Raw genomic sequence first — 11,332 nt, 5'->3', positions numbered from 1 at the left:
CTTTGAAGTTCTGAGCGTAGCGAACAGCGTCTCAGTATACCACTGTTAGGATAAGTAGCAACAATGCAAACATAAGTAGTCTATTACAACAGAAAGGCGATAAATAAGATTGGGTCATGAATTAACTCTTTGAAATAGTGTTGATCTTGATGAGAAGAAGAGTTGCGTGATAGTATAATCTGTTGAATAGTTTAATCCGCTGCTCGTCGTCTTTTTTGTACTCTTGGGCAAGTTTACCAAATGCTTTGAAAGCAGTCCAACTCCGTGGCGTTGTGTGGGTATTATGCTACACCCCATTCCCCTCCAATCATTGCAGCTTTTACATGTAAACGGAGAACGTGGAGCGATTGTTGTGCTCCGCTGAAAGAAATATGAAGAGCTAGTTGCCTAAGCTTTGATCATTTGCCTTAATAACTTTGAATTTGAGTTAAGAATACCTTCGTATGCCGTATGAGGTTTGAAAATCTGCTCACTGAAAATAAGCTCGACAGGCAGCGGCGAGTGGGAAAGCACATGAAAGAGACTTCAGAATCCACTGAGTTCAGTGCGGATCAAAGTTAGTACACGCAACGTTCCCTAGCCCACGTTTTCCGACATGGAGAGACTCTTGTGGGCTTTGTAACACCGTACTCCTTCTGCCGTCATTGAAATAGTAATGTTATTGTTTACTGACTGGTGGTGACGGGAAAATGTTAGGGCTGGAATTGGATCGCCTAAAAGAACAGTTTGTCAGTTAGGCCTACATATTCTATGTTTTCGTTGATTTGCCTGACAAACACATCATAATGAGGTAGATTTATAAATTATATTGTAAGAAACGTTTTATGAATGACAGATTCATTCAGGGTTGAAAAAAGATGAGTTGATTTACAACCCACCTGTAGCTGAGTAGGCTAGTGTGCAAAGCCTCTGTGAGTTTTTTTTTCTTCTCATAGCCTATATGAAGCCCTAATTGTATGAAAGGTTTGAGGAGATGCAAACCTATACTTTGCAAACCATACCCGTCATGGACTTCAATGCCATTTTTAATTTCACATTCCCTTGTGTCTTTCTCTATGTATTCCAGTGAAAGGAAATGAGAATTTATGGGAGTAAAAAAACTTAAAATGGATGTTATATTTAGGCTGTGCCTTGCAGACAGAGTTGGAATGTGAATGCACTCACATGTTGAGCGTGGCCTTAGTCACTTGTGCATGGGCCTTCATGCATGCTGTTCCTGTCCTGTTATAAGTGCAGTGCAAGGCTTTCCATTTTGGTGATACACTAGGCATACTTTATTATCATCTTACCCAGGTTTACTGCACCAAAGAAAGTATTGGATCAAAAAAAAAAAATGGATTCTCTGCATTTTCAACAGAGAAATTGACACTGTGCGAATGGTGTGGCTAGCCTATGTACAGTATGACTGCCCATGGTGCTGTAGCAAATCCGAGACCTTCACTTCTGAAGTTTGTGATCTAAATTGCAATCGTAGAATTTCAGCAGATGTTTGAGGACGTTGATCTATTTCATTCTTCTTCTGTGTATGGGGAATATTTTGAGGCTCATTGTGGTAGGCTACCAAAGAATCATCCCCATTCACTGAAGGCAGATTGTGCAGCTAAAATGACAATGCGTGTCACTAGTGATGCTCTCATTTTGAGATGAAGGTTATGAACCAGCCAAAACAGTATTATTTTCCCTCCAGATAAGACAACACAGACCATTTTACATGTTGTGAAATGTCTGTAGATTCATGTCAATGTTAGAGGTGGCGTCTCTACATTCTAGATGGATTCTAGATGGTTCTGCACTGGCCACCTTGTTTTGAAGCTGGATATCTCTTATGCAGCTGAATTTCACTGTGTCTGCTGCTGTTGTGGTGTTGTCGCAAGAATCCCTCAAGCTTGCTCCAGTCCTGGTGTGTAGCTGTCTCTTCTCTGAATGGTTTTGCTCCCAGCTCCAGAGATGAGTCTGTCTTCCTGAACCTAGCAGTCCTCTATCATCCACCTCACCACCTCCACATAGCAACCCCATTACAGGCTAGCCTGCTGGAAGAGTGGTGCTGCTGTTTGCTATCTTGGATTTCTGGTTGGTTCTGCCTCTGCTATAGTGGATGAGCCCTCAGGCCTAAGGTTCTTTTTGCACGGTAGAGTCTTTCAAAGCAACACTGTGTGTGTGTAATATTTCGCCCTTTAGTAGGTGTGTGTGTGTGTGCACATGTATGCAGGCTGTGTGTGTGTGGAGGGGGGGTCCCTTTCCCTGTTCTCATAGGGCAAAAAAAACGAGTGCCTACTATGTGAGCCAAAACAAATAAATTAACTCAATTTGCTACTTGCTCCATGTTAGGGGAAAATGAGGTGACTGGTCTTGGCTAATACGCAAAACCAATGTTCCACTTGGCAAGTCCCCCCTCTGCCTGGAGTTGGTGGTGGTGGTGGTGTTTTTTTTTTCTTCTTGAATAGGAAGGTAATCAATGTCTTTTCAAATTATTCTCTTGGCAGTTGAGGTGGTGTGTTTTTTTTCTCCCCCGGACGAGGTTGGCTCGTGTGTTGCATTTTGAATACAGTTAAAAAGTGTTTAAGTCTGATGTTATTTAGCTGACTCATAGCTGAAAAGCATTTGGTTGATGTGACCGGATTAGCCCTAATGGCTTTGGAAGATGTTGATCCACAGTCTTAAACTTAATGGTCTTGTATTCAATTGTTTTATTTTTTTTTTCATTTTTATTTGTCCCTTGTATTTGTACAACAAATTTCATCAAATGGGGCCTGTGCTATTTAACTTGGGAGTTTACCATGCGATCATAATCGCTCGTGCTGTAATTTGAGAGTTCACAGTTGTCTCAAGGAACCAGGGACATGAATATCTAATGACAGCCTGCGTCTTGTTTTCTGAAGTAATGAGCTTCCTCCCTCTGGATTGGCCCACAGTGCGGGTCTCTCGGATACCAGCTGACGCCGAGGTGGAACTGGCCCCCAGTTGGCCCAGATCCGGGCGCCTGCTGAGGTCCTTGTTCCCATTTCGGTGGATGAACGCGATTCATCAAACTCCGCACAGTAATGTATACAGCTTGGATGTTATGCTCTGTGGAATATCCCCCTGGGATCATTCAGCCTAGATAGAGGTATAGACAATGGCTGGGGTGGTGGAATCATGCATCTGCCCCCAATAGCTAACCCCACCTACAGTACAGCCGTGTGTATGGAGAGACCAGAGTCTGTATTTTTGTTAAGATTGTGTGAATGAAATGATGATCATGAAGATGAAACAATAGGAACTGTAATATTTAAACAACAAAAAAAGAGAACTAAAAGAAAAAAAAAATCCAGATCCAAATCCTCGCAGCGTGGGCTTCAAAAGCAGTGGCCGTATTTTTCCCCTTTTCGGAGCTCTTTGTGGCCCTCATGCTCATGAGCGTTGTCATTTCCTCTGGAGCTTACGCGCAGCTGGCACATCTGAGTCTCATTTCCAGCCGCCGTGCCGTACCGTGCCGAGCCGCGCGGAGCGGAGGGGAGTAGAGCGCTCGGAGCAGGGGACGGAGCAGGGGACGGAGCAGGGGACGGAGCAGGGGGACGGAGCAGGAGCAGGAGCCAGAGACGTGGCGCTGAGGTGACCATGTGCGACTCTTCCCATGGAGCGCACAAGAATGCGGCCACTACGCTACCTACTTCCTGCACCACGAGAGAGAGGCGGGGTGGGGTGGGGTGGGGTGGGGTGAGGGGGGGGCGGCCTCAAACTGAAGTCTGCAGGGAGGAAGGAAAACTTATACATGATGCCTGCTCCCCAAAAAACTCATCTCCTCCCCGAGAAATAAGCAACACACCAAAAACACTATCAGGCATTGTTGTGTGCTTATAAATGAAATGAGTTCTGTGGGTGTGTGCTATACACTTCATACGAGAATACACATCACACACATATTGTGTGTGTGTGTGTGTGTGCATGTGCGCTTGCGCCTGCATGCTTTAGCAGTTACTATTGCAAGCGTTCCACCTCTTCGAAAGCAGCAGTGTTGTGTGCTAAATTAAGACGATAATGAAGGCTTGGTTTTGCCTTCTTTCTTTTCGGCGTTCAGACTGCAAATCCCAGGAGTCTGGTATGACTCCATCCGAGACAACGAGAGGTACAGAGTAGAGGGCCACCTCCCCTCCCTGCTTGGGCTGCAGTAGCCATATCCAGCTATGAGTTGAAAAGGTTAAAGTGCTTCGCGACTACTTTTTCCATTTATTGGTTTTGTGGTCACAGCTGTATTTTAAGTGCTATCTACTCAAACCGCCAACCTCTTTGACTTTCATATCCCAGCCAAAGTAATTTGAGGCTGTGTTTCTCCGCTATGGGAATAGAACAGATTAAACTGTTTTTGTCTCTCTCTCTCTCTTGCGCTCTCTCTCTCTCTTTTTCTCTCTCTGTCTCTCTCTCTCGCGCTCTCTCTCTCTCTCTGGCTTTCTTCTGCTCCCGCCGTCTGAAGCTGTGATGGGCACAAAAGCACACACAAATACAGACACACACTTTTTGCCCCCCTGCCTGCCCGCCACCCACCCCACGACTTGCGAAAAAGCCTCTCCTGCTCCACAGCGTGTCTGTACTGTGCAGCAGGCTGGGTGTTGCGCTGCCGTCGGTCTCCGTGGGTTTGAGGAGGCTGCCCTGACGTGTCTGGGGAATAAGGGTTTGCCCTCCGTAATCCTCAAGGTTCATTCCATCTGCGGAACTTCTCGGTTCCCCTCCCTCTCCTCCTCCCTGCGCATCCCTTTGATTGGGCCTCTGTGCCACTTGTGCCGGTTCCGTCGCCAGGGTTCCCGTGGCCGGGGTTCCGTCGCCAGGGTTGCTCTTGTTTGATGGAGCGCCCCTTTGTTGCTCTTGCAGGGGCTTCAGAAGTGAGTTCTCTTCTCAGGGGGCCTCAACATACATCACTCTGTTTGTTTGCCTTCTCTCTCTACTTGCCTATCTCTCTCTCTCTCTGTTTCTCTCTGTCTCTCTCTCTGTTTCTCTCTGTCTCTCTCTCGCTCTGTCCCTCTGTCTCTCTGTCTATCGCTCGTTCCTCCTCTCCCCGTCTATTTCCTCGGGGAATATCTCCTCTCAGCTGCTATTGATTACTTGTCACAATAGATTTATATGAAGCGCAGGCCTGCTTATAAACCCAGATGTTACACTAATGCTTGTCCTGTGGCTAATGAAGTCTCTCCGCGCTCCATGAATATGCATGTGTGTACTGCTCCTCCGCTGTGCTGAAGCTGCAGCAGTTCGTGGAAGTCCTGGCTATGAATTTGTAACATGGTTTGTAACATTCATGTCGTGTTGAGTCAGTTTTTTCCTGGTGGGAGGGAGGTGGCCAGGGGGGTGGGGTGGGGTGGTTGCTAATGTCAACAAAGAACGTGTATTTTTAAACTATAAGAGATTGTGTGGGTGCACCAGTATGACCTTGATGGAAGCTCTTATCGCGAGCCACGGACAGAAATTAAACAGTGTTGACAAAAAAAAAGAAAACCGAAATGCCCCACTCTGTGTGTGTGTGTGTGTGTGTGTGTGTGTGTGTGTGTGTGTGTGTGTGTGTGTGTGTCTCTTGCCCCCCCCCCCCCCCCCACCCATCATGCCACCTCTTCTCTGGCCCATTCTCTCGATGCCACAGAGGGGCCGAAAAAACAAAGGCGACGGAAGCGGGCATTATGACATGACAATGCCCTGCATGCACACACAGGGGAATGGCATGCTTTGTTGTCTGCCAGGAATGTGCTGACTAATGATGGAAGACCAAAATGCTGACCCCCCCCCCCCAACCCAACACACGCTTTTTATTATACTAGATAGATGAGGAAGGTAGTTCACTCTGTCTGTCTGCCCATATAGCTCACCTTCTCACACAACACAAACTCCGTCACACAACATTTCCACTCATACACACACTCAAAGCCCTGCAGTGGATTGCACATTTTCTGTGCACACACTGTTGCCCCTGACCATGTGGTAGATATACAGTACAACTGACAGTGTGTGGAGTGGTCTTCTTATCGCAGCTCGGGTCAGTCTTCCAGGGTCAAAGTATTCTCCTCTTCTACGTCCACCGTTGCTGTCTTACATAAGGCTGTAGACTAGTGCACAGGACGGAGCTTTCTGTCATGGCTGCCGCAGGCTGTGGTCAGTAGGTGAAGAGTACTAAGCTAGGTCTCTAGCTAGGCGCCTTCAGCTTCCGAAAGAAACATTCTCAAACCTTTTTTTTAGAGAAAACATTGCAACCTTTCTGAAGTAAACGATGCATTCCATTTTTGAGGCACGGAAATATACTATTGTTGTCCAGGTAGCAGCATTTGTGTGTGTATTTGATGACTTGTGTTCTGGTGTCGTGGTGTCTGCTGTCTCCCTGTTACCCAGAGAGGAATTCCAGTCCAGCTGCCCCCCACCCCACCCCACCCCACCCCACCCCCTCTTTTATTGTTCTTTGTGAAGGGGATTGGAGCATACTAATGGCCGGGATCTTTTACAGGCATGTCAGGTGTGCAGGAACACCCATGCCCCTCCCCCGATTTCTCTCTCCCTCTCTCCCTCTCTCGCTCTTGCGCTCTCTCTCTCTCTGTCTCTCCCTCTCTCTCTCCCTCGCTCTCCCTCTCTCTCTCCCTCTCACTCTCTCTCTCTCCCTCTGCCCCCGTCTCTTTTTCAGGGCTTGTCAGGTGTGTATGTAGGGCCACCCCATCCCCCAATGGCTGCGGGGCTCCTTGCAGTGTGGCTAGAATAAGCGCTGGTGTCCGATGACTGTCTGTAGGCCCTCTAATGAGAGGGGACCTGGACAGAGGCACAATAAGGCCCGGCTTATGATGGATTGGAGTGTCTGTCTGTAGGCGGCTACATGGTAGTCTCTGGGCAATTTGTCTTTTTCTTTTTTTTGTCTCTGCCAGTCTCAGGTCTCAGTGGAATTCCGTGTGGTATAGCGCTATAAAATCTGCGCAGCATGGCATTTTTTTTTTTTTTTTTGTTCAGTTCTTTTGTTGTGTGGAAGTTTTGCCCTGTTGTTTTTCAAACGAAGAAGAAGAGTCAGTGCATTGTGGTAGTGTTTACATCAATGGACACATTGTTATGGCAGTGTTCTTTTCTGACTAGCAGAGTGTAAGTCTTAGGACTTCCTCTTCCAGTAACATTAATAATCAAGTTAGTAGTCCTCATCTCCCTTCTTAGCCTCATAAAGTGAACCTTGAGTGAGTTTTACCTGGCTTTTGAGAGGAGTATGATTTGAATTTCTTCTTATAGTAGAGGCTGTTGTATCTGTTAATTGACAGTAAAGACAAAACAAAAGTCTCCTCTATGAAAAGTGTGCAAATTAAATTTATGGTTGAAATTTTCAATTTAAAGTAGAAAAGATCAGCACTTTTTTGTATGTGAGGGGACACACGTACGCACACGCACAAAGCTGGACAGGCCCAATTACAACACCCTAGGATTGCCCTTCCCTGTTGGAGGTGAGGGTAACAATGTCTTTGTTTCACATAACAAAGCAGCAGCAGAACCACATGGTTATGAAAGATGTTTTTCAAGAAGCGCGGTGGCTTGGGTAAAATGATCCAGGCCTTTATCCAGGGTGTGATCGCTCGGGTCAACTGAGTGCAGGCCAACAGTATTTGTTTATTTATTTGGTTATTTATTCATTTATGTATTTATTGTCTAGGAAAGGACATAATCAAACCATACAGTCCATTAGTAAATGTTGTTGATCAGACTGGGTTCGCTTGGTTTGTGGAGCTCCATATGCTGTCCATAGAGCTGGTTAGCTTGTTGAGGTAGCTAGCTTTAGCTTGTGCAGCTAGTCGGGTAGTCAGCAGCAGACAGGCTGCCAGGTTGGCTTGCAGGGCCAGGGGAGTGGTAGTGCGAGGTGGCTGGAGGAGGCTCCTGGCGGTGTTGGAGGAGGAGGAGGAGGAGGAGGAATCTCGGCATGGGTGTAAACCCCGCTGGGGTGGATGGGATCAGCGCCGGTGGCGATGCCCCGACGGGGCGGGCTGTGGCAGGGTGCAGGGCGCGGGGCGCGGGCGCGGGCGAGATCAAACGCTCCCGCGTGCTCAGGCAGGGGCGGCTGCTTCAAAGCGCCGGGGTGAGTAATGCCTGCCTGATACGCAAACTGCTGCCGATGATGTAATCGCAGCCCTTGAGCAAAATACACTCCCGTACAAATAAAGGTGTAGGTGTTTAAGCTGCTAGAGAGAGAGAGAGGGAGGGAGAGAAAGAGAGAGGTGTGTGTGTGTGTGTGTGTGTGTGTGTGTGTGTGTGTGTGTGTGTGTGTGTGTGTGTGTGTGTGTGTGTGTGTGTGTGTGTGTGTGTGTGTGTGTGTGTGTGTGTGTGTGTGTGTGTGTGTGTGTGTGTGTGTGTGTGTGTGTGTGTGTGTGTGTGTGTGTGTGTGTGTGTGTGTGTGTGTGTGTGTGTGTGTGTGTGTGTGTGTGTGGTAAAGAAAAAGCCTTCTCCTGTCAGACCCCCGTACACAACCTTAAAAAACAACCTGAGGGTCCTTACCAGTTTTCATTTCTTTTCCTTCCAGCCCTCCCTCCCTCCATTGCTCCTTGCTCCTTAATCAGATTATGCATAAATTAGATCAGTTATCAGAAAATACATCATTTAGGGCCTGAAAGGCGAATGCATGGATTTATCTGATTCCAACAGATAGGATAATCCAACGGGCATTCCTAAAGTACAGAGCAGTTGGAACATGGTTGGCTGTTCTTTGTAAAGTTTATACAGTGCTGTTGCTTTTCTCCCTGTGTGTGTGTGTGTGTGTGTGTGTGAGTGTGAGTGTGTGAGTGTGAATGACCTTCTGCTTCCGCCTGAAAGACGGGCTCTTGCCGCTTTCAGAACTCATGGAGGCTCATTCTGCTGATCACTCATTGACAGCCCGCATGACTGCCTAAGGCCTAGGACCATGGTGTGGCCCCCCTTGACTGCACTTCCCTGTAGTCATCTATACCACTGATCTATAAAGAATACCTGGATAGACTATCTCATTGTTGCTGACCCATCAACAATGAAGCCAATGGAACTGTCCCGAGTGGTCCCATAGTGGCGGCGAGGTGTTCCAATTCCATTGTTGCAGAACGGCAACATTCTTTTACTGTCTTACTGTCTATGCATTCCTATGGCAAGTGGTCCCATAATGGCCGCCGCCATGTAGGCTTCAGAATTTTGACGTATGCTCTATCCAGGTATTCTTTATAGATCAGTGATCTATACCAGGCTGGGCAAGTGGCGTCGCCAGCACCTCAAGTGTTAACTCCAGGTTGTCAAGAAGAACTCTCAGTTCTTTTATTGCCCTAACTGATCTCTCTGTGCTCTACTGCAGGGCCATGCATCTCAGTGCAGATCCTGCAGTCCTCCTTCAGTTCACAATAGATCAAGCAGCCCCCTTTTTTTGGCAGATCATCAGATCAGTAAATGTGCGTTTTTATTTTGTACCTTTTTTTAAATTTTTTATAATGGTCTTGTGAAAATCTAGCTAACTATTCATCACAAGCAAGAAATGTTTTTGCTGTCTGCGTTCTTCGGGCGGTTGAATGCTGTATTTTTGGCCCTCTCTCTGCGGCAGGGCATATTGACCTTTTCAGTAGCGATCCGTCAGACTAGTCTTGGCTGAAGATCTGCTCGAAGGTATGAGTTGCTGTCACATTTGTGAGCGTTAGCTTTCACTGCAGTACCAACAGAGAGGATACATTTGCATGCATAACATTCTCCAGGTTATCCAGGCCTCTTGAACCAAGACTGGGAGGTTCTAAGCAAGCCGGCCGAGAGGATGATGAAAGATGGAATCATTATGAATGAGACCCAGCTAGGAGGGGACCTCAGAGCAGCTTACCTGGTCCAAAGCCTTGCCACGTCTAGACTTGATTAGCTCCTAAGTACACAGCCAGTCAGAGAGGAAGAGGAGGAGGAAGAGCTGAAGAGGGGTATGCAGGTGTTTCGTGTCGTGTCCGAGGAGCTAGCGATGCTCTCTCTCCCCAAAGTGATGCAGTAATGACTCTGACATTTTCTGCATGCAGATTCTACCCACTCGGTCCTATCGGGCCGACTCCATCGGCCACTATCTGATGGGAGGACACATGAAAAGGTCGGGGTAATTACGGCGCTCCGCTCGCCGTCAGCAGCCCAGCCGTTTATCTGTTCGTTTCCTCTCTCTCTCTCTCTCTCTCTCTCTCTCTCTCTCTGCCAGCCAGCCAATAGTCTTTGATTCATACTGTCTTGTGTATAGTGAGATGCTGGGTGTTGACTTGAATCATCATTACTGGGAAGGGCATTGCGACGACGCCAACTTCAATCGTGAGTTGTGACTCCCTCTGTGGTGGCACTCCCAACAAAGAATTAGGGCAAGGCAACCAGGTGGTGTGCTTGAGAAATGTTACCTGATGTCACCTGGAGGACACAATCCAGGAAGAGTAAATGGGTGTCTGGAGGGAAGTGGATGACATGACATTTTTTTTTATTTATTTACTTTGAAGGGATTCCCCCTTTTTTCGCATTACATTGTCCTTTTCAGGATTTCTTTTGAGAGATGTTAGGGTGCAGATAATTCTTCAGTCACTGAGTGCATGCTATAGGGAAGTATCCCCTCCATTCAGCCCGAAACGCACACAGTGCTGGAAGAATATCTTCAAGGGTCTTCCAGATTTTTGTGAGATGAAGGAATGGAAATTTTATCCTCTCTTCTGTCCTTCTATCAGTGGATTTGGTGCCTCCAGCATAGAGCGTTCCCTCAGTGCACCACTTCGTCTTCTGTGTAGTATCTCGAGCTTTGTTGAGATGAACTGCTATCAAGCCTCGACTTGCAGCGGTGCAATCCTCCTGTGGTGTAGTGCAGCCTATCCTCATCCCCAAGGGAGACTTTGAAGTTACCATGGTGAAGATGGAACCTCATCAGTGTTTCGCCATGGAATCTCTCCTGTGTAATGAATGCACTGCTAAGTATCAACCCCTAGTTAGCTGCTATTGTGGGGTTTTGTAAGTAGGCCAGAACCCACGTTGCCAACCCTAATGCGAAGAACATCTTGTTACAACATGTGCGAGAAATAAGTTGTATTCATAAATTATGAAGGATAAAAGATGTTGGGAGCTCTCGGCCTTGCTCATTGGGTCAAAGTAGCTCTTGAAGAAAAACAGGTCGGAGACCCCTGATCTAGACAGTCCCCAAGGCCCAGTTCACTCACCCATTCACAGTGTGTTTAATCAGTAGTCTATAGGCTCTGTGCACAAACGTTTTTAGTACTGCCGTTAGATCTCCGGTGTGTTGGAACCTGCAGCTATTGCTATGGTAATTTGTGTCTACACGGACCCAGTTGAGTGTTGCACCTAGCGAATCAACACGTTACGATAAAGAAGGATTTGAGCACGTTGA

The sequence above is a fragment of the Sardina pilchardus genome, chromosome 8, assembly GCF_963854185.1.
Source record: "Sardina pilchardus chromosome 8, fSarPil1.1, whole genome shotgun sequence".
Lineage (NCBI taxonomy): Eukaryota > Metazoa > Chordata > Actinopteri > Clupeiformes > Clupeidae > Sardina > Sardina pilchardus.
Note: the sequence above shows the minus strand (reverse complement) of the source record.